General features: G+C 43.2%; 1 protein-coding gene across 1 annotated transcript in view; it reads right to left on the bottom strand.

Annotated features, from left to right (window-relative positions):
* FAM222B (family with sequence similarity 222 member B) overlaps positions 1 to 23,683 on the bottom strand; it is a 77,454-nt gene extending 53,771 nt beyond the window's left edge. The window contains exon 1 of the mRNA XM_035027696.1: positions 23,579 to 23,683. The gene's annotated coding sequence lies outside the window, so the exon portion shown is untranslated. The remainder of the gene's footprint in view (positions 1 to 23,578) is intronic.
* Between the last annotated feature and the right edge of the window lie 3,620 nt (positions 23,684 to 27,303).

The following is a 27,303-nucleotide window of genomic DNA, read 5'->3' as shown; positions in this document are numbered from 1 at the left end:
AAACATTCAGCATTGTAACTGCCATAGGGTGGCATTCATACCCTCACTTGAACCAAAAAGCCAAGAATGGTAAAAACTCTTGTGATAGGAATCCTCTGAACTGATATTATAATATATCCTTTAGAAATATGCTTTGAGGGGTGCCTGGGTGACTTAGTCAGTTTGTTAAGCGTCTGCCTTCGGCTCAGGTCATGCTCCCAGGGTCCTGGGATCGAGACCCACATCGGGCTCCCTGCCCTGCGGGAAGCCTGCTTCTCCTTCTCCTGCCCCTCCCCCCCGCTTGTGTTCCCTCTCTTGATGTGTCTCTCTCTGTCAAATAAATACATAAAATCTTAAAAAAAAAAAAAAGGATGGAATGGGTCACTATATTAATTATTGTCTCAGAGGAGAAGGGAGAAGTACCCATGGGATTTGGTAACCTGGAGGTCATTTGTTAAGCAACTGCCTTCGGCTCAGGTCATGATCTCAGGGTCCTGGCATTGAGCCCCTCATCAGGCTTCCTGCTCAGCGGGAAGCCTGCTTCTCCTTCTCCCTCTCCCTCTGCCTGCAGCTCCCCCTGCTTGTGCTCTCTCTCTCTCTCAAATGAATAAAATCTTAAAAAATATATATATTTGGCTAAAATTTGTTACATTGTGATTCCATAATTGTTACATTCCAGAAATGAGGGTAGCATATCTTTTCCCAAATCCAGAGCTATTTTTTTCTTCAAATAGTATTTATTTTTTTTTTTAAAGATTTTTATCTATTTATTTGACAGAAAGAGAGATAGCGAGAGCAGGAACACAAGCAGGGGGAGTGGGAGAGGGAGAAGCAGCCCTCCCGCAGAGCAGGGAGCCCGATGTGGGACTCGATCCCAGGACCCTGGGATCATGACCTGAGCCGAAGGCAGACGCCCAACGACTGAGCCACCCAGGCGCCCGTTCAAATAGTATTTATAAAAATGTATCACCTTTCTCAAAATGAACTTAAGGCCTCTAACAGACAGCATGTTGCTAATTTTCACAACATCCCAATAAAGAACTATTATTTAGCATTTTTATCACACTTTAACTTGCAAAAGTGTTTTACAATTATTTTCATTAGTAGTCATGCCTCACAACCAGGCATGAGCTAAACTGGTCCTGTTATCCTCATTTGACAGCTGAGAAAACTGATATATTTGTAAGGCCAAGGTCAAGCCAGTCTGTTTTTCCAAAACCAGGAACCTAACCCTTAAAAACAGTCTCATTCATTCAACCAGTATACCTGTATTGCTTATAACCCTAGTTTTAGTAGGTTCTTAGAGCACAGGAATCCACCTAAAATGGTGGTACAAAAACACTGTTATTACAGCACTTCAACAAAAATATACAACCACATTCAAATACAAACAGGTACGGATTTAATAATAATGACACAGGGAGTTTTCAAAAATTGGTTTCCAAAACCTCTGTGTCAGTCATCATTTGAAAACAAAAAAGGATCAAATACTTCATCTTATTTTTCTCTTCAATCCACTACAAGCAGACTTCTAACTCCATCAGTCCAATGAGTGGTTCTTTTTTTTTTTTTTTTTTTACTATTTTATTTATTTACTTGAGAGAGAGAGATAGCGAGAGAGCATGAGCAGGGGAGAGAGGGAGAAGCAGGCTCCCCACCATGGGGCTCCATCCAGGACCCTGGGATCATGACCTGAGCCAAAGGCAGATACTTAACCAACTGAGCCACCCAGGCACCCCCCAATGAGTGTTTCTACTAAAGGTCACCAATAACCTCCAGGTTACCAAATCCCATGGGTACTTCTCTCTTCTCCTCTGAGACAATAATTAATATAGTGACCCATTCCATCCCTTTTTTTTTTTTAAGATTTTATTTATTTGTTTGACAGAGAGAGACACATCAAGAGAGGGAACACAAGCGGGGGGGGCGGGGCAGGAGAAGGAGAAGCAGGCTTCCCGCAGAGCAGGGAGCCCGATGTGGGGCTCGATCCCAGGACCCTGGGAGCATGACCTGAGCCGAAGGCAGACGCTTAACAAATGAGCCACCCAGGAGTCCCAACCCATTCCATCCTTGAAACATACTTACTTAACTTCTATACCATCACTGGTTTTCCTCCTACCTCACTGGCTGCTCCTTCTCCATCAGACCCACCTTCTCTAGCCACAATCCATTCCTAGGTGACCTCCTGATTGAATTTCAGGACTTCATATTCTATCTACATGTTGATGATTTACAAGTCTATGACTCCAGCCCAGATTTCTCCAAGGAATGCCAGGCTTTTCTAGCTAACTATCTTATAGCTCCAGCTGGCTGTCTAACAAGCATCTCAAATTTGACATGACCAAAACAAAATTCTTTTTTTCTTAAATCAAAAAATTCCTAATACTAAGTAGATTTTTCTTTTAAGAGTTCTTTATTTTAGAGAGAGAGAGCACAAGCAGAAGGGGCAGAGGGAGGGGAAGACAGAATTTCAAGCAGACACTGTACCAAGCAGGGAGCCCGACAATGGGCTCAATCTCACAACCCTGAGATCACAACCTGAGCTGAAGCTAAAAGTCTAACACTTAATCAACTGTGCCACCCAGCCACCCCAACCAAAACAAAATTCTTTTTTTTTAAGGTTTTATTTATTTGAGAGAGAGAGAGAGACAGCATGAGCAGGGTGAGGGGCAGAGGGAGAAGCAGACTCCCCACCGAGCAGGGAGCCAAATGAGGGGCTCGATCCCAGGATCCTAGGATCATGACCCAAGCTGAAGGCAGATGCTTTACCAACTGAGCCACCCAGGTGCCCCTCAAAACAAAATTAACAAATATGTTCTGCCAGAGTCCTACCCATCGCAATAAACATCATTGCCATTTTCCTACCTAGTTGCTCCAGCCAATAATGCAGAAGTTAAGCATGATTCCTCTCTTTGCCTCAGTCCCCCTAGCTGCTGCCAATCCCTGAGCAAGCCCTGTCCACTTCATTTCCAAAAGAAACTCCAAATCGGTCTACTTCTCTACAGGTCTTCTACCATCACTTCGGTCCAAGTCACCATCAACTTTCATCTGAATTAGTACAAGTCTTGTAACCAGTCTCCTTGCCACTACTCTGGATTCCCCTACAATCAATCCATTTCCACACAGTAACCAGAACTTACTTACTTACTTTCTGCCTTCCTTCCTTTCTTTCTAAGATTTTATTTATTTATTTGACAGAAAGAGATATCGAGGGCAGGAATATAAGCAGGGTCAGTGGCAGAGGGAGAAGCAGGTTTCCTGCTGAGCAGGGAGCCCGAGGCAGGGCTGGATCCCAGGACCCTGAAATTATGACTTAAGCAGAAGGCAGACGCCCAACGACTGAGCCACCCAGGTGCCCCCAGAACATTCTTTCTAATTACAAATCAACTCACATTGTATCCCCACTTAAAAACCTCCAAAAAACACATTACCCTAGCTTTCAAATCTCCATGTCATCTGGTCTCTGCCTTCTTCCGGCACCACTCTCCCTCTCACCCACCATATTCAAGCCATATTAGCCTTATTTCTATTCCTCCAAGATACGGAGTTCATTCCTCTTTAGCTTTGTATTAGAATGTCTGATCTGGTAATCTCTGAATCCTAGATCTTAACTGCCACACTCTCAGAGAGGTATTCCCTATTCTCCTAATCTGAAGTAGCTACCCATTCATTCTCTAACACATCATTCTTTTAATTCTCTGCATAGTATTTATTATTAAATGGGTTTTTAAAAATATTTTATTTACTTGAGAGCGAGCAAGCTAGAGAGAGAGCCCAAGTGGGAGGGTAAGTTGGAGAGGGAGAAGCAGGCTCCCTGCTGAGCAAGGAGCAGGATGTGGGGGATCATGACCCGAGCTGAAGGCAGACACTTAACTGACTGAGCCACCTAGGCACCCCTCATTAAACAGCTTTTAAAAAAGTTGTTTCTTGTCTGTTTACTCTCCCTGGAATACAAGCTCCATAAGAGGAGGGACTTTGTCTATCTTGATTACCAGTGCATTAATAGTGCTCTACACATACTAGAAACTCAGTAACTTTGGCAGGCTTAGTCACCCCTATCCACAAAGAGCTCACAGTCCAGTTGAAAAAACAAAACATTTAAATAATACATGCAATGCTAGCAGGATAATGAAATGTCACAGTAGCCCAACAGCAGGAGTGATTAATTCTGCCTTGGGAACTGGAAGACTTCACAGAAGAAATGAGCTATGAGCTATATCCTAAAGATTAATTAGGAGATTCACCAGATTATGGGTTATGCTTGTCTGTTTTGGAAGAAGCATCCATGGAGGGAAAGAAAATAGCTTGAGCATAAATATAATGAAGGGGGGCGCCTGGGTGGCTCAGACGTTAAGTGTCTGCCTTCCGCTCAGGTCATGATCCCAGGGTGCTGGGATCGAGTCCTGCATCGGGCTCCCTGCTCTTCCCTCCCCCACTCCCCCGCGTGTGTTCCCTCTTTTGCTGTGTCTCTCTGTCAAATAAATAAAATCTTTAAAATATATATATAATGAGGAAAGAGGAAGGAAGATGGAATCAATCATCTGCTATATATTAGGCACTGTGGATAATGAAGGGTCCTAAAGGGAAAGGGCATAAGTAGCCTTACAATTTAGGAAGATCACTCTTGTGGCAGTGTGGTGGATCAAGTGAAGGGGTGATAAGACTTGAGGCATGTAGACCAGTTAGGAGGTTATTGCAACTGTCCAAGGAGAAATAAAAATGGTCTAATCTAAGACTGGTTGGTTGGAAAGGAAAGGCAGATTAAGGAGATCGTCAAGGTTAAAATCAGATCTAGGAATCAAGCAGATACAAGTGATAAGGGAGAGGGAAGAAGCAAGGTCAAATCCACTGTTTTTGATTTAGGCAACTATATGGCTATTAATAAGCAGGGAATCTAGAAGGTTTAGATTTTGTGGGAAAAATAATGAATTCCAAGATGCCCATAAGATGTCCAGGTGGATTTTGGAAATACAGGTCTGGATCCCAGGAGAGATTTGAGTTAAATATAGAGATTTGGATGCTGTGTCTCTGTGTATAGTGAATTACATTACCTGTGAAAAATAAAAGAAGAAAAAGGTGGCTAAGAACAGAATTCTCAGAAACATTAACATGTAGAGACTGGACAGAAGAAAAGACTATGAGGGAGACTAAACAGGAATAAGAAGAGAAAAAGCAAGTGTGGACAATATCCACAGTTTAAAGAAGCAGAGAGATGGGTGGCTCAGTGTTAAGCATCCAACTCTTACTTCTTTTTTTTTTTTTAAGATTTTATTCATTTATTTGACAGAGAGAGAGAGAGATAGCGAAAGCAGGAACACAGGCAGGGGGAGTGGAGAGGGAGAAGCAGGCTTCCCGCAGAGCAGAGAGCCCGATGCAGGGCTCGATCCCAGGACGCTGGGATCATGACCCGAGCCGAAGGCAGATGCTTAACGACTGAGCCACCCAGGCGCCCCCAACTCTTACTTCTGGCTCAAGTCATGATCTCAGGTTTGTGAGATGGAGCAGGTCGTGGAGCCTGCTTATAATCCTCTCTCCTTCTCCTTCAGCCCCTCCCTCTCTAAAATATAAAAATAAAAAAAACAAAGAAGCAGAGAGGCCAAAAAAAAAAATTAATTAATTAAAAGAAAAAAGCAGCAGGGGCTCCTGGTTGGCTCAGTCCTTAAGCGTCTGCCTTCGGCTCAGGTCATGATCTCAGGACCCAGAGACTGGGCCCCGTGTTGGGCTCGCTGCTCCGCGGGAAGCCTGCTTCTCCCTCTCCCACTCCCCCTGCTTGTGTTCCCTCTCTCGCTGTCTCTCTCTCTCTCTCTCTCTCTGTGTCAAATAAATAATCTTTTTAAAAAATAAAAGCAGAGAGGCAACACAAAGGACTGAAAAGCATCATCTGGGTTTGACAATTAGGTCACTGAGCAGAGCAATTTCAGTGAAGTGGTAGGGACAAAATCAAATTACGTGCTTGAGGAATAAATAGGCTGTGAGAAAGTGAAAAGAGCAGGAGGAAGACTACTTTTACAAACTAAAGAGAAACTGAGCAGTAGCTGGGGGTAAGGTGGGGACAAAGAATTGGGGAAAAGAAATAAATACAGTCAGGCGCCTGGGTGGCTCAGTTGTTAGTTAAGCATCTGCCTTTGGCTTGGGTCATGATCCCAGGGTCCTGGGATCAAGTCCTGCATCGGGATCCCTGCTCATCGGGGAGTCTGTTTCTCCCTCTACCCTCCCCCCTTGCTCATGATCTCTCGCTTAAATAAATAAATAAAATCTTAAAAAAAAAAAAAAAAGAAAGAAATACAGACATAAAGACTGAAGATTCAGATGAAAGAGAAACAGTGATACAACAAGGTCTCAGAGGAATTAACAGTATGGTGAAGAAAGGCCAACATCATTATAGTCAAGTCTGTAGGTGTGGAAAAAAGTAAAGGTTAACTTTCACTTGATACCTTTTGAGAGAAAGGTAGGGGAGAGAATAACATTAAGGGACCAGAGATCAATTGGATTAACAATTTACCAAGACCAGGCAGATATTTAGGTGATACATAGGAGCCTAACTAGTCACCCAACAACCTTCTGCTAAGAGAAATGATCTTATTTTATCTATTGTTTTTTTTTTAAGATTTTATGTATTTATCTGACAGAGAGAGAGAGCACAAGCAGGGGGAGTGGCAGGCAGAGGGAGAAGCAGGCTCCCCGCAGAGCAGGGGGAGCCCAATGTGGGACTCAATCCCAGGACCCCAGGATCATGACCTGAGCCGAAGGCAGTTGCTTATCCAACTGAGCCACCCAGGCACCCGATCTTACTTTATCTAAATAAAAGTCCTTACGTAGAAATTTGAGATGTGGTGGAAAATCAGAGTAGTTGTGGGAAAAAAGAGCAGAGACATGATCCAGAAACACTAGCAAATAGTTCAAATTGCCTCTCACAAGAAAGCAGCAGAGAGAAGAGGATGGATGGCTGAGCAGAGGGGGAAACACTATTAATCAATATTGGGCCTGGTCCAGCTGCCCAAAAATCACAGCCAATTTTCTCAGTGTCTTACCAAATCTGAAAATCCACACTCACTACATAAAAAAAAAAAAAAATCCACACTCACCTAGAAGCTGTACTACTTAACTTCCAAGAATTTGAAGGATGTATCCTGCCACAATATTCTGGATGTCTAAGCTTCAGTTCATTAAGTAATTCCTAGGAGAATAGATAGAGCTTGGCTACACTTTGGATGATATTCATATATCCCCCAATTAACTTGACAAATCTCTTCCTATACTTTCTCATGTACTGAAGTAAAGAATATATCTTTAGGTGACACAGCAGTGTCCCAGGATAGGAAGAATGGGGAAGGAAAGCTAGCAGCATCATGCTTGAGAATAAGCAAACTTAACAAAGTAGAAAATAAATGGCAAAATATTATTGAAGTCTTAAGAATCAAAGTACACAACTGAATTTCAAAGTAAAATGAAGAAATTCTAAAGGATCTAAAATTGCCACCAAGAGACTTTTCACTATGCATCTTTTTTTTTTTTTTTTTTTGAAGTAGGCTCTACACCCAATGTGGGGCTAAAACTGACAACCCCTAGATCAAAGTTTTATGCTCCACTGACTAAGCCAGCGAGGCACTCCCACACTATGTATCTTTTAAGTTACTTAAAATATATTCAAAAAAGTAATAAAATTAAGTTAAAATTTAAATATATTTAGGAAATTACATTTCTGGAATTCTTTAAAGTCTCCCTCTTCCACTCCAAACTTTTTAAAAATTTTACACAGTAAAATTCATTTTTTAGTGTTCAGTTCTAAAAGTTCTTATAGGGGCGCCTGGGTGGCTCGTCGTTAAGTATCTGCCTTCCACTCAGGTCATGATCCCAGGGTCCCGGGATCAAGCCCCACATCGGGCTCCCTGCTCAGTGGGAAGCCTGCTTCTCCTTCACCTTCTCCCCCTGCTTGTGTTCCCTCTCTTGCTGTCTCTCTCTGTCAAATAAATAAAATCTTTTAATAAAAAAATAAATAAAAAATAAAAGCTCTTATAAACATACAGTTGTGTAACCACAATCAAGGTACAGAACAGTTCCATCACCCCCAGAAATCTCCTCATGATATCCCTTTGTAGCAAAACATTCCCTACCCCTAGTCCAAGAAAATCACTGTTCTTCACTGTCCCTATAGTTTCAAGTTTTCTTTTTTTTTAAAGATTTTATTTATTTATTTATTTGACAGAGAGAGAGAGACACAGCAGGAGAGGGAACACAAGCAGGGGGAGTGGAAGAGGGAGAAGCAGACTTCCCGCGGAGCAGGGAGCCCGATGTGGGGCTCCATCCCAGGACCATAATGGCCAGAACTGCCAGCCCATAATCTTCTAGTCAGCTTTCTGTTGTTTTTTAGCCATTCTAATGGCATATCTCATTATGATTTTAACTTGCATTTCTCTAATGACTGAGATGCTGAGCACATTCTCACACACTTACCTGCCATCAATCTATCTTCTCCAGGGGGCGCCTTGGTGGCTCAGTCGGTTAAGCATCTGACATTTCGGCTCAGGTCATGATCTCAGGGTCATGGGATTAAGCCCCACGTTGGGCTCCACACTGCTGAGTGTGGAGCCTGCTTAAGGTTCTCTCTCTCTCCCTCTGCACCTCCCCTACTTGCTCTCTCTCAAAAGGAAAAAAAAAGGGCGCCTGGGTGGCTCAGTTGGTTAAGCGACTGCCTTCGGCTCAGGTCATGATCCTGGAGTCCCGGGATCGAGTCCCGCATCGGGCTCCCTGCTTGGCAGGGAGTCTGCTTCTCCCTCTGACCCTCCTCCTCTCATGCTCTGTCTCTCATTCTCTCTCTCTCTCAAATAAATAAATAAAATCTTTTTAAAAAAGGAAAAAAAAAACTATCTTCTCCAGTAGAGCTATTCAAATCTTTTTTTTCTTTTTAAGATTTATTTATTGGGGTGCCTGGGTGGCTCAGGCAATCATCTGCATTCAGCTCAGGTCATGATCCCAGGGTCCTGGGATCGAGCCTCACATCAGGCTACCTGCTCCTCAGGGAGCCTGCTTCTCCCTCTCCCTCTGCCTGCCACTACCCCTGCTTGTGCTTTCTCTGTCAAATAAATAAAACCTTTAAAAATATATAAAGATTTATTTATTTATTTGAGAGAAAGAGAGAGAGAAAGGGAGGAGCAGAGGGAGGGAGAGGATCTCCAGCAGACTTCCCACTGAATGTGGAGACCGATCTCAGGACCCTGAGATCATGACCTGAGCTGAAGTCAAGAGTTGGAGGCTTAATCAGGGAAATACAAATCAAAACCACAATTAGATACCACCTTACACAAGTTAGAATGGCAAAAATTAACAAGACAGGAAGCAACAAATGTTGATGGGAACACAGGCTGGTACAGCCACTCCGGAAGACAGTATGGAGGTTCCTCAAGATGTTAAAAATAGAGCTACCCTACAACCCAACAATTGCACTACTAGGTATTTATCCCAAAGATACAGATGTAGTGAAAAGAAGGGGCACCTGCACCCCAATGTTCATAGCAGCAATGTCCACAATAGCCAAACTGTGGAAGGAGGAGATGTCCTTCAACAGATGAATAGGTAAAGAAGATGTGGTTCATATACACAATGGAATATTACTCAGCCATCAGAAAGGATGAATACCCACCATTTGCATCGACACGGATGGAACTGAAAAGGATTATGCTAAGTGAAATAAGTTAAACAGAGAAAGACAACTATCATATGGTGTCACTCATATGTGGAACACAAGGAATTGCTCCAAGAACCAGAGGGGAAGGGAGGGAAAACTGAATGGGAAGAAATCAGAGAGGGAGACAAAACATGAGAAACTCTGGACTGCAGGAAACAAACTGAGGGTTGGGGAGGGGAGGGGGGAGATGGGTACTGAGAAGGGCACGTGTTGTGATGAGCACTGGGTGTCAAAAAAACTAATGAATCATTGAACACTACATCAAAAACTAATGATGTACTAGATGTTGGCTAACTGAACATAATAAAAAATAAAATAAAAAAAAGGAGTTGGAGGCTTAACTGACTGAGCCACCCAGACGCCCCCATTCAAATCTTTCACTCATTTTTTTTTTATGGTGCTTTTGTTTCTTGATGAGCTTTGAGCTCTTTGTAAGTTCTAGTTATGGGTCTATGCATGTCTGACATATGACTTGCAAATATTTTCTCCCAATCTGTGTCTTATCTTTTTTTTTTTAAAGTAAGCTCCATGCCCAACGTGGGGCTCAAACTCACGACCCTGAGATCAAGAGTCACATGCTCTACCAACTGAGCCAGTCAGGTACCCTGTCTCTTGTCTTTTCATTCACTTAACAGTATCTTTTGCACAGCAAAAGTTTTAAATTTTGATGAAGCCCAGTTTATCAATTCTTTTTTTAGTTTTATGGATCTGTTTTCGGTGTTGTATCTAAGACCTCTTTACCTAACTCAAGGTAACAAAGATTTTCTCCTGTTTTATTTCAAATATTTTATACTTTTCCATTTTACATTTAGGTCTGTGATCAATTTTGAGTTAATTTTTACAAACAGTATGAAGTACAGGTTGAGGTACATTTTTTCTTTTTTTTACTTAGTTTGTTCCAACAACTCACTGTTGAGAAGAACTCTATCTTTTCTCCTTTGACTTGCCTTTGTACCTCTGTCAGAAATCAAGTGGCTATATTTAATAGTGTGGGTCTATTTCTGGACTTTCTATTTTGTTCACTGATCTGTCAAACTATCCTTTCGCCAATATCACACTGTCTTGGGGTGCCTGGGTGGCTCAGTCGTTAACCGTCTGCCTTCGGCTCAGGTCATAGTCCCAGGGTCCTGGGATCAAGCCCCGCATCGGGCTCCCTGCTCCGCGTGAAGCCTGCTTCTCCTTCTCCCACTCCCCCTGCTTGTGTTCCCTCTTTTTTTTTTTTTTAAAGATTTTATTTATTTATTCATGAGAGACAGAGAGAGAGAGAGAGAGAGAGAGGCAGAGGGAGAAGCAGGCTCCCAAGGAGCAGAGAGCCCGATGCAGGACTCGATCACAGGACCCTGGGATCATGACCTGAGCCGAAGGCAGACGCTTAACCATCTGAGCCACCCAGGCACCCTGTGTTCCCTCTCTCACTATGTCTCTCTCTGTCAAATAAATAAAATCTTTAATATATATATATATATATATATATATCAATCACACTGTCTTGATTACTGTACCTCTTTAGTAAGTCTTGAAATCAGCCAGTATGAATCTTCCAACTTTGTTGTCCTTTTTCAAAATTGTTTTGGCTATCTTGGTCCCTCTTCCTTTCTATATAAATTTTACCATCAGCTGCCAAAGACTTTTTTAAACCATCCACAAAAGTGTATTTTAGGTGGGAATAGGCTGCCTAGGATTACTTTAACAAAGATGATGGTGGTATTGTAAAGGTTGGAAATCTTATGTTTATTTTTTAAGGTTCTGATTTTTTTACTTGCACAGCTGCTCTGGGATTTCCTAAGTTGTGCAGAAGGAAAGAAAAATACTCTGTATAGGAGTGCCTGGCTGGCTGAGTCCGTGGAGCATGTGACTCTTGATTTTAGGGTTGTGAGTTCGAGCCCCATGTTGGGTGTAGAGATGACTTACAATAAAACCTTAAAAAAAAATACATCTTTAAAATAAATAAATAGGGGCGCCTGGGTGGCTCAGTTGGTTAAGCGACTGCCTTCAGCTCAGGTCATAATCCTGGAGTCCCGGGATCGAGTCCCACATGGGGCTCCCTGCTCAGCGGGGGGTCTGCTTCTCCCTCTGACCCTCTTCCCTCTTGTGCTGTCTCTCATTCTCTCTCTCAAATAAATAAAATCTTTAAAAATAAATAAATAAAATAAAATAAAATAAAATAAATAAATAAATAGGGGCACCTGGGTGGCTCAGTCAGTTACGCATCTGCCTTTGGCTCAGGTCATTATCCCAGGGTCCTGGGATCGAGCCCCGCAGCGGGCTCCCTGCTCAGTGGGGAATCTGTTTCTTCCTCTCCTTCCCGCTCGTGCTCTTTCCCTATCTCTGTCTCTCTCAAATAAATAAATAAAATATTTTTAAAAATAAATATTTTAGGGCACCTGGATGGCTGTTGGTTAAGCGACTGCCTTCGGCTCAGGTCATGGTCCTGGAGTCCTGGGATCGAGTCCCACATCGGGCTCCCGGCTTGGCGGGGAGCCTGCTTCTCCCTCTGACCCTCTCCCCTCTCATGCTGTTTCTCTCTCTCTCTCTCTCTCAAATAAATAAATAAAATCTTTAAAAATAAATAAATAAATATTTTAAAAAACAAAACATAATATATATTATATATATTACTATACATTATATATAAATATATTTATAACATATATATTATATGGTACAATAAAGTTGAAAACCCAATTTTCCTAAAAGACATGCTATTTATTTCAAATAGTGAAAATAAAAATGTTAAACTTGTGGGTTTTTTCTTTTTTGTTAAAGCTTTTATTTATTTGACAGAGAGAGGGCGAGAGCACAAGCAGCAGGAGTGGCAGAAGGAGAGGGTGAAGCAGGCCCCCTGCTGAGCAGGGAGCCCGATGCGGGGCTTGAGCCCAGGACCCCAGGATCATGACCTGAGCCAAAGACAGATGCGTAACTGACTGAGCCACCCAGGAGCCCCCCTTGTGTTTTGTTTTTGTTTTTTTCAAAGATTTTATTTATTTATTAGAGGGAGAGCATGAGTGCACAAGCAGGGGGAGGGGCAGAGGGGGAGAGAGAGAATCCTCAAGCAGACACCACCTTGTGCACAAAGCCCGATGCAGGGCTTGATCCCAGGACCCTAAGATCGTGACCTGAGCCAAAGTCAGAGGCTTAACCAACTGAGCCACCCAGGTACCCCAAACTTCTTGTGTTTTACAAACAATGGTCCCTCTGCTGTCAGTAAGCTTCCCTCATTCCTCATCTAATTCCTACTCATCCTTCAGGTCTTACCTTGGACATTCCTCGATCCACAAGCCTTTCTTGATCCCCCAAATATGGGTTAAAGGTTAACATGTTTCCACTGCACCCTGAGGTCCTCTAACATCACTCTTAATACACTGTATTCTATAACTGACAGTTAACTTTGTTTCTCCCATCAGGACATAAACACTGGGTAGGCAGGAGTTAACTACACTAGCTACTTCTTAGCTCCTAGCACAGAATGGGCAATGCATAAATCTTTGTTTTGAATGACCTGTTGCTTTGAAAGACAGCAAGGAAAGGAATAAAGCTGAAAAAGGGCTATCTGACTTTGCAGACATACTGTAAAAGGAGTGATAGCAGCTTTTAAAAGAGATTTTCAATAAATACATGAAGAAATGGAGGAGACATACAGATTAAAAGCTAAACAGTAGATATAAGAAAACCATAATGTATGGACCTTATTTGGATAGTTTCAAAAAACAGTTGAAAAATTATTGGTATGAAGGGGGAAAAGTGAAAACCAACTGCATAATTGATGATATTAAGAAATGCTTATTAGGGGCACCTGGCTGGCTCAGTTGGTAAGAGCGTGCAACTCTTGATCTCAGGGTTGTATGTTCGAGCCCCACATTGTGTTAGAGATTACTTAAAAATAAAATCTTGGGGTGCCTGGATGGCTCAGTCAGTTAAGTGTCTGTTAGTTTTGGCTCAGGTCATGATCTCAGGGTCCTGGGATCAAGCCCCGCAATGGGCTATGGGCTCTGCACTCAGCAAGGAGACGGCTAGAGATTATCTCCCTCTCCCTCTGCTCCTCCTGCTGCTCAGAGGTGCACTCTCTCTCTCTCTCAAATAAATAAACAAAATCTTTAAAATAAATAAACAATAAAACCTTTTAAAAAGTGCTTGTTGGGGCACCTGGGTGGCCCAGCCAGTTAAGCATCTGCCTTCGGCTCAGGTAGTGATCCGGGGATCCTGGGATTGGCCTGCATCGGGCTCCTTGCTCAGCAGGGAGCCTGCTTCTCCCTCTCTCCCTGCTTGTGCTCTCTTTCTATCTCTGTCAAATAAATAAATAAAATCTTTAAAAAAAATAAAAAATGCTTGTTAATTTTTTGTGGGATTTTTCTTTTAGTCCTTATCTTTTAGAGATATGTACAGAAATATTTATTAATTTATGAATCTGGGATTTAAAAATACCTAGGGTGGGTTAGTGGGTAGGAGCAACATAGATAACACAAGATTGGCACGAGTTGACAATTACTGTAGCAAAGTGATAGGGATTCATTATATTGATGTCTACCCTTGCATTTATTTGAAATTTTCCATACTAAAGAGGTAAAAAAGAAAACCTATTAGAGAATTAATTTTCTCTTCAACCTTAAATTCCCAAGGAAAGGGAGAAAAGGAGAAATATGGGGAGTTAAGCCTTGAATCAAGTTGAGACCCTAGGATGTCTGCAACTCCCAGCATTTGATTCTCCTGTCAAAGCCAGAAGTCCTATTTAATGTCAATATTAAAATGTTTAGCTAAAATCAACCAACAACTTTATATACTCTGCATATTTCTTCCTTTCATAAAACATGTTTCTGCTTTTATTTCAAAATCATAAACTACAAAAAAAGCACCTAAATCATACCAAATTGTCCTGCCAGAAAGCAACAACAGATGTGTATCTTTCACTTACCATCAGATATATTTATTTAAGTGTTTTCAGTTCTTATATAACTGGTGAAAAAGCTATGGGGTAGCAGACAACTAGACAGTTAGTTGGCTTGAGTTCCTAATCCCAACTCTGAACTAACATGGCACTGGTTCAAAATTGTCCTGTGGTCTTCAAACCAAATCTGCTGAGGGTCTAGTTCATAAAAACCATCTAGTTTCTAATCAGAGGCATTCAGTGGAATAGATTCTTTTTTCCTTCACATTTATAACAGAACTGATGTTAGAAAAAGCAGTTTTCGGAGCACCTGGCTTGCTCAGTCAATAGAGCACGTGACTATTGATCTCAGGGTCCTTGAGTTCAAGCTCCACATTGGGTGTGGAGCCTAAAAAAAAAAGCGGGGGCCTGGGTGGCTCAGTTGGTTAAGCATTTGCCTGCTCAGATCATGATCTCAGGGTCCTGGGATCAAGCCCGGCATCGGGCTCCCTGCTCAGTGGGGAGTCTGCTTCTCCCTCTCCCACTGCCTGCAGCTCCCTCTGCTTGTGTTCTCGCTCGCTCTCTGTCAAATAAATAAATAAAACCTTAAAAAGACAGAAAGAAAGAGGAAAGGAAAAGGAAAAGAAAAAGAAAATTTCACTGGGGAGCTCAGTTGGTAGAGCATGCAACTCAATCTCAGGGTCATGAATTCAAGCCCATGTTGGGTGGGTGTAGAAATTACATAAATGAATAAACAAAAAGCTTTTTTAAAAAATGGAAAAATGGGGCGCTTGGGTGGCTCAGTTGGTTAAGCATCTGCCTTCAGCTTAGGTCATGATGCCAGAACCCTGGGATCAAACCCTGTGTCAAGCTCCCTGCTGAACAGGGAGCCTGCTTCTCCCTCTGCCTCTCCCCTCTGCTTGTGCGTGCATGTGCGCTCTCTCAAATAAATAAATACATTATTTCAGTGTTTTCAGTTCTTGTATAACTGGTGAAAAAGCAGAGGGAGAGGGAGAAGCAAATCGCCCAACTAAGCAGGAAGCCCGACGTGGGGCTCGATCCCAGGACTCTGAGATCGTGACCTGAGCTGAAGGCAGACATTTAGCCAACTGAGCCACCCAGGCACCCCAAAGCTTTTTTTAAAAGAGGAAAGAAAGAAAGAGAAAAAGAAGGAAAAGTATTAGCACTATATGAATTACTACTATAGAGAAGATAATTAGTACCACATTCCCATAAAGCCAATCCCTCCAGATGATGTGAATGAACATATAAAGCAACTGGAACACAGACTCACAGGGTAATCACACTGACTTTAACTCATACTCTAATGATTTCTAGATCTGTATCTCCACTCTAAACTTTTCTACTAAACTCAAGACCCAAATATCCAGAAGCCTACTGGATTTTCCTGACACCTCAAATCTAATATACCAAAATCAAACTCATTTTCCCTCAAATATAACACCGTCTTATCCCTGTATTCCCTACCTTGGTTAATGACATCACCATCCACTTAGTCGCCCAAGCAAACAATTTCAAATTCATCTTTGACAACTCCTTCTCCCTTACACACTCCCCAACATAAAGTCAGTAAGATCCTTCTGGTCAGTCTCCTAAAAAACTCTTTAACCTGTCTAGAGTTCCACCGTTAATACTGTAATTGAGATCTTCAGTATCTCTAAAGTGATCATCACACCAGTCTCATAACCAACTGGTCTCCCTGCAGCCAATTTCATCCTTGAAAATCTAACTTCCACACAGCCAACAGTGTTACTTTTTTTTTTTTAAGATCTTAATTTATTTATTTGACAGAGAGAGACACAGCGATAGAGGGAACACAAGCAGGGGGAGTGGGAGAGGGAGAAGCAGGCTTCCCGCGGAGCAGGGAGCCCATGCTCGATCCCAGTACCCTGGGATCATGACCCGAGCCAAAGGCAGACGCTCAACAACCGAGCCACCCAGGCTCCCCCAGTGTTACTTTTCTTTTTCTTTTTTTTTTTTTTTTAATTTTTTATTTATTTGACACAGAGAGACAGTGAGAGAGGGAACACAAGCAGGGGGAGCGGGAGAGGGAGAGGGACAAGCAGGCTCCGCACTGAGCAGGGAGCCCGAAGAGGGGCTCTATCCCAGGACCCTGGGACCATGACCTGAGCCGAAGGCAGATGCTTAACAACTGAGCCACCCAGGCGCCCCCCAGTGTTACTTTTCTTAAACATGTTCCTTACCTGGCTTAAAACTCTCCCATGACTCCCTCGTATCTATAAAATAAAATTCAGACCCCTAACCAAGGCCATCCTCAATTGGGCTCCAACTCTTCTTCCACTTCACTTCCTTCCATTCCTTCCTCACGCCCCATAATCTAGCCACATTAAACCACTGGCCCACGGGTCCACACTCATATACCTCTGTACCCTTGTGCAAGCTGTTCTCTGTATTTGAAACACTATCATCTCTAATCCTTTTTTGTTGAAGCAGCCAAATTGTATTCATTCTTCAAAACTCAACTGGCTCGGTCTGTTTAGCGTCCGACTCTTGGTTTTGGCTCAGGTCATGATAGGGTCATGAGATCGAACCCCAAACTGGGCTCCCGGCTCAGCAGAGAGTCGGCTTGAGAGTCTCTCTCCCTCTCCCTCTTCCCCACTGCATGCTCTCTCTCTAAAATAAATAAATAACTCCTTTTAAAAATTAAAAAATAAACACATTAAAATCTTTGAAAAAATTTTACTCTTTAGGGGCAGCTGGCTGGCTCAGTTGGTAGAGTATGCGACTTTTCTTTTTTTTTTTTTGACAGAGAGAGAGAGAGTATAAGCAGGGGGAGCGGCAGGCAGAGGGAGAGGGAGAAGCAGGCTCCCTACTGGGAGCCCGATGTGGGGCTCGATCCCAGGACCCTGGGATCATGACCTGAGCCAAAGGCAGACGCTTAACCATCTGAGCCACCCAGGTGCCCTGAGCATGACACCACACAAAGCCATGCTTATTCTATTTCTAGTTTTTCATATTTTTCCCTACTAGCTTCAGGGTTAGTTGCCAGAAAATTAGTAACTAAATCTTATAAACCACTCCTTAAATGATCTATATTTTCCCATGAAACAGTACAATACAATGCTATACTAAACCACTGTTTTATAATTGAACCTTAAATCTGGTAACTTACTACCCTCCTTGTATTAAATACATTCTTAGGGATGCCTGGGTAATTCAGTTAAGTGTATGATCTTGGTCTTAGCTCAGGTCTTGAGTTTAAGCCCTACACTCGGCTCCACACTGGGCATGGAGCCTACTTTAAAAATAAATAAATAAATGCATTTTTAGGGGCACCTAGCTGGCTCAGTTGGAAGGGCATGTGACTCCTGATCTTGGGGTCATGAGTTTGAGCCCCACGTTGGGTACAGAGATTAAATAATTGAAACTTTAGGGCGCCTGGGTGGCTCAGTCGTTAAGTGTCTGCCTTCGGCTCAGGTCACGATCCCAGGGTCCTGGGATCGAGTCCCACATCGGGCTCCCTGCTCGGCAGGAAGCCTGCTTCTCCCTCTCCCACTCCCCCTGCTGTGTTCCTGCTCTCGCTCTCTCTCTCTGTCAAATAAATAAATAAAAATCTTTAAAAATAAATAAATAAATAAATAATTGAAACTTTAAAAAATAAAAATAAATGCATTTCTTAAAAGATTTTATTTAGGGCACCTGGGTGGCTCAGTTGGTTGAGCGACTGCCTTCGGCTCAGGTCATGATCCTGGAGTCCCTGGATCGAGTCCCGCATTGGGCTCCCTGCTCGGCAGGGAGCCTGCTTCTCCCTCTGACTCTCCCCCCTCTCATGTGCGCGCTCTCTCTCTCTCTCTCTCTCATTCTCCCCGTCTCAAATAAATAAATCTTAAAAAAAAAAAAAAAAGATTTTATTTAATTATTTGAGACAGAGAGAGAGGGAACACAAGCAGGGGGGAGGGGTAGAGAAAGAAGCAGACTCCCCACTGAGCAAGGACTCCGGACTCAGAGCTCAGTCCCAGGACCCTGGGATCATGACCTGAGCCAAAGGCAGATGCTTAACCGACTGAGCCACCCAGGCGCCCCTAAATGTATTTTTAAAAAAGAAAATTTAGCATTTTTCCTCGAGTTGTATTTCCTGTCACTCTTAAGTTACAAAGCTCTAAAAGGGACATAATCAAGACCTTGATACCCAGTGAAAAGACAGAAATAGATATTAAACACTTCTCTGCTGAAAAAGCATTCACCTCTCACCATGAGTACAGTGACTTCACACTTCACACTCTGGTCAGCTGTGAAGCTTCAATCCTTCCCCAGGCCACTTTGCTTCTCACACTACTCTCACTTCCCACTTTATTATATTAGTATCATCTTTTGAGAGTTGCTATTACATTTTAGGAGTTGAAATCAAGACTTAGGCTCCTGTCTCTTCTGAAAATGTTCCAAGCTTCCTGTCCTGTTCTGCTGTATTATACAATGTTACTTTGCTGAAGTCTTAGCTCATTTCCTCCTCACTCTTGTCCTGATGTGGTGGTGCACCATTGATAATGCCCTCTCCCTTCCCATTTTCAGACTTTACTGTCTGCTTGGAATGCCCTATCTTCCTTCTCCATCTGTGAGGGTATATCACGCAGGTTATGCAAGGGGCCTTTACTGACAATACCTGTACCCAGCCTTCCATCAACTCTCACAACAAGCTGTACCTCCCCTAGTAGAGAACTTACTGTATTTCATCAATTCTAAGACATACTTTCCTTCCCACATTTCTCTAAAAACAGGATATACCTTACAACTGATGGCATGCCAGTCTCATTAGCAGCATTTCTTTCTTCTTTCTTGTTAAAGTAATTGTGAGCCTTACAATCATTGGTACCACAGATTTGATTAAATAAGGTATTACAGGGGCGCCTGGGTGGCTTAGTCGTTAAGTGTCTGCCTTTGGCTCAGGTCATGATCCCAGGGTGCGGGGATCGAGCCCCACATAGGGCTCCCTGCTCGGCGGGAAGCCTGCTTCTCCCTCTCCCGCTCCCCCTGCTTGTGTTCCCTCTCTCGCTGTCTCTCTCTGTCAAATAAATAAAATCTTTAAAAAATAAAAAAAATAATAAAGATTTATTTATTTCAGAGACAGAGCACAGTCGAGAGAGCCGGGGGAGGGGCAAAGGGAAAGGGAAACAATCTCAAGCAGACTCCCCATTGAGTACCGGCCACCCAGGGGGCTCGATCTCACAACCCTGAGATCACGACCTGAGCAGAAATCAAAAGTCAGGCACTTAACTGACCAAGCCACCCAGGCACCCCCCTCATTCAGCAAATATTAATAAGCAATTACTCTAGGGCAGCTATGCACTCTGCTAAAACACCGGTAAGCAAAACCTGGTCCTCAGGAGGCTACTCTGAATCATATACACACTCTTGAATACTTCACCCTCCAAACAACAGAATAACCTACAAATTCACTAAGTTAATCTGCTTTCCTCCTTACTTTTCCTTTTTAACATCTTCCCATACAGCCCTCCTTTAAAGTTTTTATCACTCTATCAAGAACCAAACAACTGACAAAAAACAAACAACAATCACAAAAAAAACTTTTGTGCTCAATTATCAGCAGCTGTGAAAATATCACAAAAGACAGTTAAGGAATGGGTGACAAGATCAAAAGCGCTCTAAAGGAACAAAGACTCTGTTCACAAGCAAATATTCAAAGTAAAAAAGAGAGAGAGGTAAAAACACCTAATTTTGTTTTTATTTTTTAGCACCATAATTTTGTTTTTAAATAGACTGTTTTAAAAAGTTTTCCCCTGGGGCACCTGCGTGGCTCAGGTGGTTAAGGGTCCAACGCTTGATCAAGCCCTGAGTTGGGCTCCACGCTGGGTGTGGAGCCTACTAAATAAATAAACAAGCAAACAAACAAATAAATAAACAGTTTTCCCCTGAGGCATGAGATGCTTTTTAAAAATTTTTAATTTGGGGGCACCTGGGTGGCTCCACCAGTTAAGTGTCTGCCTTTGGCTCAGGTCATGATCCCAGGGTCCTGGGATCGAGCCCCACATCAGGCTCCCTGCTCCGCAGGGAGTCTGCTTCTGTCACACTCTCTCTCAAGTAAATAAATAAAATCTTAAAATTTTTTTTTTAATTTTATCAGAATGGGGCGCCTGGGTAGCTCAGTCGGTTAAGTTTCTGCCTTCGGCTCAGGTCACGATCCCAGGGTTCTGGGGTCAAGCTCTGCTGAGAAGAGAGCCTGCTTCTCCCTCTCCTCCCTGCTACTGCTCTCTCTCTCGCTATCTCTGACTCTCTCCCTCCAATAAATAAATAATAAATTTTTAAAACCAGAATAAAAATGAGGTAGCAACCACTAATTCCTTTTATTTTAGCAATTGCTATCTCAGAGATTCATGAGAAGTCCTTACGTCCCCACTTTGTTTTTATTGTTAAATATTTTTTTTAAGATTTATTTATTTATTCTGGGGCACCTAGGTGGCTCAGTCAAATGTCTGCCTTCGGCTCGGGTCATGATCCCAGGGTCCTGGGATCAAGCTCTGCATCGTGCTCCCCACTCAGCGGGGAGCCTGCTTCTCCCTCTCCCTCTGCTGCTCCCCCTGCTTGTGCTCTCTCACTCTCTGTCAAATAAATAAATAAAATTTTTAAAAAATAATAAAAAATAAAAAAACAAGGATTTATATATTTATTTGAGAGAGAGCGCACAAGCACAAGCAGGAAGGGGAGAGGGAGAGAAAGCATCCCAAGCAAACTCCCCGTTGAGCACGGTGCAGGGTTTGATCTTAGGACCCTGAGATCATGACCTGAGCTGAAACCAAGAGTCAGACCCTTATCAGACTGTGCCACCCAGGCACCCTTTACATCCCCACTTTAGACAAATTGCTCACACAACAGGTAATCAAAGCACTGACCATACCCTTTCTCTCCCCCAGGGGAAGACTCTCCATTTGATAACAGTCATCTACTACATAAAAATAACCACAAATAGGAAAAAGAATAGAGAGAAGGACAGGAAATTCTCATCACAGCTGAACAAACCTCTATCATTTTAAAATAACACAAACTGCATTATGGACTTGTCTGAACCAATGGAAATTTCCAGTAGAGGGAAAAATACATTACCAAAATTAAAAATAAATGCCCAATTATTAAAATAAAATAGGACAGCTAGACCAGCTCTAACATTTTATACCTCTACTTCATCTTCTGTGTGGAAGTCAAAACAGAATAAATTTGTATTCTGTAAATGACCTATGACAAGAGTAACAAGTGCTTTCTTTTTAAAATTACCCTCTAAAAAAAAAAAAAAGAAGACTCAGTGTTATGGATACTTATTGGGAGAGCCAAGGAACTAGAGCAAAAAATTAAAAATAATTTATCACTGTGCATTTCCAGGAAAGAGAGGTAAAACACGTTTTACCAGATGGAGAAGTTAAAGACAACTAGGATTCAATTCGCCCATTCCTATAAAATAATTCACTGTTCTTATCTGTGAATCTTTAAGGATCTAATACAGCCACTCCCTACCTTTGCTCAGATGAAAGACAAATCACTCACTAATTTCCAAAAGGCCTCGCCATTTCAAGCTTTCAATCAATCTTCATAGCCAGCAAAGCTGAAGCATCTGTCTGCTTCTGTCCTTTTGAAAGAAGTTTCACCTCTTTCAAAAGCTGTAGCTAGAAAGCCATTTTCTCTCTAGAAGCACATGGTTTAACTCTGTCCTCTGCTTTGTCTACCCTAAATAACAACAAGAACAACAACAAAGCCTCAGGAGTGCTTCTTCAGCCTCTCAGAAAAGAACCAGCCACCTCTTGGGCTCTTGCACAGCTGCTTCTGTCTTTCTCTGAGACACTCCACCCTGGAGGTTCCACAGGCAGGGTAACAAAAACTGGAGCTGAAAAGCTGCTATATGCTTATCTGACCTCCAAAATAGAGACAGGGCCCTAGGGCAACCAGAAACGCCCTTGCAAAAGAAAACTTTTTTACAATTTAAAAATAAATTGTATTTGCACATCCCTCATTGTGCAGCCCTCCCAGCTTGTTTCAAACTAGTTTTCTCGACTCATAATAAAGCACACTAGTACCAACTGTGTTACAAGGAACGTAAGTGAGCTATGTTCTGAAAGCATTTAACAGATTGGCCCTCCATTCTCTATTTCCTTCCTCTTGAGTAGGAGCTACACACCATTTGTAAAAATGCCCAGGAGTATGGTATTTTTCCTACACAAGTCTGATGGCTAATTAGTCACATCACAAACTGGTATTTTTGCACATGATCTACCGTGCCTACGTAGAACGCACATATGTGCCTACCGAGGTTTTACAAACAATATGCTTCGCCTTGACAAAGAAATCAATCATTCTACTAGTAACGATAAGATCGAAAATCCAGTAATATTGTTGGTGATACAATACCATCGGCATAGTACCTACAATTTACAGTTTTCATCAGCAATCTCAATCACATACATGATGCTTCCAATAGCCCACTGAAGCATTGCATCTTTCAGAGGTTCAGAAAGGTTAAGTGGGACCTGCCCAAGGTTATCTATCAGCTTTATCAATGGTGGACGTGGTTTCGAACCTGTCAAGACTCTAAGCCCTAGCTTTTTTTCCCTAGATCCCTCCCAGCTTTAAACGGAGGGCTCCTGACTCCCGTCCTCCGCCCAGAAAAGCCCGTGACTCCGGGCGACCGGCCCTTCCCTGCCTGGATCAGAGTTAGCTTCTTCAGCTCCAGCAGGGCTTTCATCCTCCACCACCCTCCCCCCGCGACCATTCTCTGAAAGAAGCGGAAAGGGAGAGGCGACCGAAAGCTCCTGGGGGAAGGGACGATGACAAACCGGGAAGCGCGGACACTGCCCCTGCCGTGGGCTCCTTCCCTCCGCCAAGCTGTCCAGCCCTGGCGCGGGCGATCCGGCCACCTATGCCCCAAATTCTCCCATCATCACCTCAAACTGTCCCTCCCCCACGCCCCTTCGCCGCCGACAGGCAGAGCCCCCCCCCCCAGGTCGAGGTATCCTTCCACCAGGCCACCCCTCTTCTCTCCCGCCGCCCACCCCTCTTCCACCATCACTCACTGTCGGTGACTGGGCACGGCCCTCATGGCTGCTCCGTTGCCGCCCGCCGCCGCCACCGCTGCTCCACGCCCCGGCCCCTCAGTAGCCGCCGCCGCCGTCGGGACTCGCCGGGAGCCGCTCATGCGCCTGCGCAGCCTGGAGTGCCGGGGCCCTCTACGGACGCCCGCGCCTGCGCAGCCCGCGCCGAGGCGTCTTCTTCAGTGCCTGATGCCCTGGACCCTACGGTCTCAGGTGGACATGGCCGCTGGCTTGGAGGCGTGGTTAGGCTTACAGGCTTTGGCGGCTGACCCCAGGTCCAAGGCCTCTGGATTACCTCGTCTAGGTTACTAAACCCTTGGACCACGATGCCCATAAGGAGCCATAGACATAATGACACTTTTAAGATTCTGGCTCCTACTTACTCTTGAAGGCCTGAATGCAGATGCTCTGAGGTGACTGATAATGAACTTCAGATTTCTTTCAAGAAGACGGTCACATGTAGAATGCATTGCGGCTAATTGTGTAAGAGGCAACTTTGACATCCCAGAATACACTACTGGCCAGGAGGTGCTCAGAAGCCCCGAGGATCTTGTCAAGGCGGTGACTGCGCTTAAACTTCTTTGGGACACTGCTAAGTTCAGTCTGTTTATCAAGCGCATACTGTTTACTGGACAAAAATGTTCGAGGCATCTCATATGTGCCATCGAGGGACTTGCAGGCTAATAGTCCCCTACTTTCCAGCTCTCACTATGAAGCCTGGCCCTTGTGCAAACTGGTTAACAAAAACTAGACCTTTAGCCCATGGAGACCCAACCATCAGTTCCTAGACCATTGTGCGGCCTTGGCATAGCCAAACAAAAGACTAGGCTTAATTGAGTCTTGGAAATCCAGTACAGACTTGACAGCTGAGGGCAGTGCACTTAAGTAGAAGGGAAGAGGAGACACAGGACTAAACTCTCTCCTTATTGCCATGACCCCCATTCCATCTCCAGCCCAGTCTTCCCTCTACAGTTCAGAGTTTGGAGAGATAGGAACAAAATATAATGTAAGGCAAAAGAAGATCAAGGAGGAGAAGTGGAGGGGGAGCAGTTCTATTCTTTCTGTGAAAGGTGTTATATTCTTTGTACTTCTAGAGAAAGAAAAACTACTCCTGATCCCAGGATCTGATATGAATGTTTCAATTCCTAATCTAAGACTAAGGAAATTTTTCCCTCATTTTGGAAAGAAGCAAGAATAGGCCCTACAGTAAATTTGAGAATGTTGAAAATGGAGTGTCGCTAATATTACTAATTACAAATTACTAATTAAAAATGCAGGGGCGGGGTGCCTGCGTGGTTCAGATGGTTGGGCGTCTGCCTTCAGCTCAGGTCATGATCCCAGCATCCTGGGATCGAGCCCCGCATCGGGCTCCTTGCTCAGTGGGAAGCCTGCTTCTCCCTCTCCCTCTCCCACTCCCCCTGCTTGTGTTCCCTCTCTAGATGTGTCTCTTTCTGTCAAATAAATTAATAAATAAAAATCTTTTTAAAAATGCATATAGGGGCGCCAGGGTAGTACAGTCAATTAAGCATCTGACTCTTGGTTTTGGCTCAGGTGGTGACCTCAGGATCGTGAGATCGAGCCCCACATGGGGCTCCACGCTCAGCGCAGAGTCAGCTTGAGATTCTCTTCCCTCTCCCTCTGCCCCTCCTGCTCGTTCTCCTCTCTCTTTCTCTCTTTCTCTAAAAGAAATAAATCTCGGGCACCTGGGTGGCTCAGTCGGTTAAGCGTCTGCCTTCAGCTCAGGTGATGATCCCAGGATCCTGGGATCGAGTCCCACATCAGGCTCCCTGCTCAGCGGGGAGTCTGCTTCTCCCTCTACCTGCCGCTCCCCCTACTTGTGCTCTCTCTGTATCAAATAAATAAATATTTTTTTAAAAGTTTAAAAAAAGAAATCTTTTGGGGCGCCTGGGTGGCTCAGGTGGTTAAGCGACTGCCTTTGGCTCAGGTCATGATCCCGGAGTCCCGGGATCGAGTCCCGCATCGGGCTCCCTGCTCAGCGAGGAGCCTGCTTCTCCCTCTGACCCTCCCCCCTCTCATGTACTCTCTCTCTCTCTCTCATTCTCGCTCTCTCAAATAAATAAATAAATCTTTAAAAAAAAAAAAAGAAATCTTTTAAAAATGCATATAATGGAATTCTCAAGTCACTAAGAAATGAATGGTTAGGCCCTGTAGCACCTAGGAACCTGAGGATATTTTACTCATCAGATGCATGTGACTTTTATGTAGATAGCTATATGTTGCTGTGGAAAAACAGTATATAGATTAGCATAATTCAGTCCCTAGAGAAGCAAATCTACACAAAAGTGCATGCCTCATGTCTGAACTGCCTCCCACCTCTTGACATATATAGAGTAAAATACAACTGCTGAAAGAGTAGGGTGGTGGGGCCCAGAACCAAAACCAGAAGCTAGCTCCTGACTTGGGAGAGTTGTCATTACTTGCAAAAGTATTACCCTTTGGAACAAGAGCACATTTAGCACCACAGAGAAATTGCAGAGCCAGAAAGGAGGAAGAATTAATATTGACACCATGTTCTGATGAATGGATGTGTAAAAAAAAAAAAAGGTCAAAGCTGACCCTGAAGCTTCTGGGAACCATATTTTCCTAATTCTACCACCACATGAAGTCCTCTGCTGGAATCTACATGATGATGACATATCTTCTTTTTTTTTTTAAGTTTATTTATTTAAGGAATCTCTATACCCACTGTAGGACTCGAACTCACAACCCCAAGATCAAGAGTTGCACATTTCCCTAACTGAGCCAGCTAGGTGCCCCAACAGCATATCTCATTATATTTGAACCATAAGGGTCTCCTGAACCATTTCCCTACTTGAATTTCTCTTTTTATATAGATTTATTTTTTAAGCTTATTTATTTGTTTATTTATTTATTTTTAAGTAATCTTTACACCCAATGTGGGGCTCAAACTCACAACCCTAAGATCAAGAGTCCTATGCTCTCCCAACTGAGCCAGCCAGGCACCCCAACCTACTTGAATTTCTTACCAAGGGCAGAATAGCAGATTTTTTTTTCCTGCCAAGTATCATTATATCCAATGATAATCATTTTGAGAACTACCTCTACTCCATTTTCAGACCCTGTGATTTGGATGAGGTCACCCCAGGCATGGAGTACATAACCCAGACCCAAGTGATTCAGCACGTAACATTCTCTAAGCTACAGTGATTGTTTCAGGAATGGGCATGTAACCCAGTCAGAGCTTAAATGCACATGGTGAACTTTCCTTCAGGGGAAATCTGTTGGCTCTTTCCAACTAAAACTGGATGTGAGAAGATGTAAAATCCTGGAGATGCTGCAGCCATGTTGACACCACAAAGGTAGAGCCAATCTATCTAAAGAAATATCATTTATTCATTCACTGAGCAAATATTTATTGAGTACCCATTATGTGTTAGACACTGTTGTAGGTATAGGAGATACAGCAGTGAACAATATATATTGTCTTTGTCCTCATAGAACTTACAGTCTAGTAGGGGACATATAATAATAACAACAAACACTTGAATAACATTTACTATGTGTCAAGAACTGTTCTAAGTCCTTTATACATATCAGTTCTTTTAATCATCACAATAACCCTATCCCTATTTTATAGATAAAGAAATTGAAGGAGAGAGAAGTTACTTGTCCTGGTCACGCAGTAAATAATGGAGCTGAAAATCAACCCAGTATATCTGGCTCAA

The sequence above is a fragment of the Mirounga leonina genome, unplaced genomic scaffold (assembly GCF_011800145.1).
Source record: "Mirounga leonina isolate KUSES-001 unplaced genomic scaffold, KU_Mleo_1.0 Mir_200, whole genome shotgun sequence".
Lineage (NCBI taxonomy): Eukaryota > Metazoa > Chordata > Mammalia > Carnivora > Phocidae > Mirounga > Mirounga leonina.
This window is presented reverse-complemented; position numbering and strand designations above follow the sequence as displayed.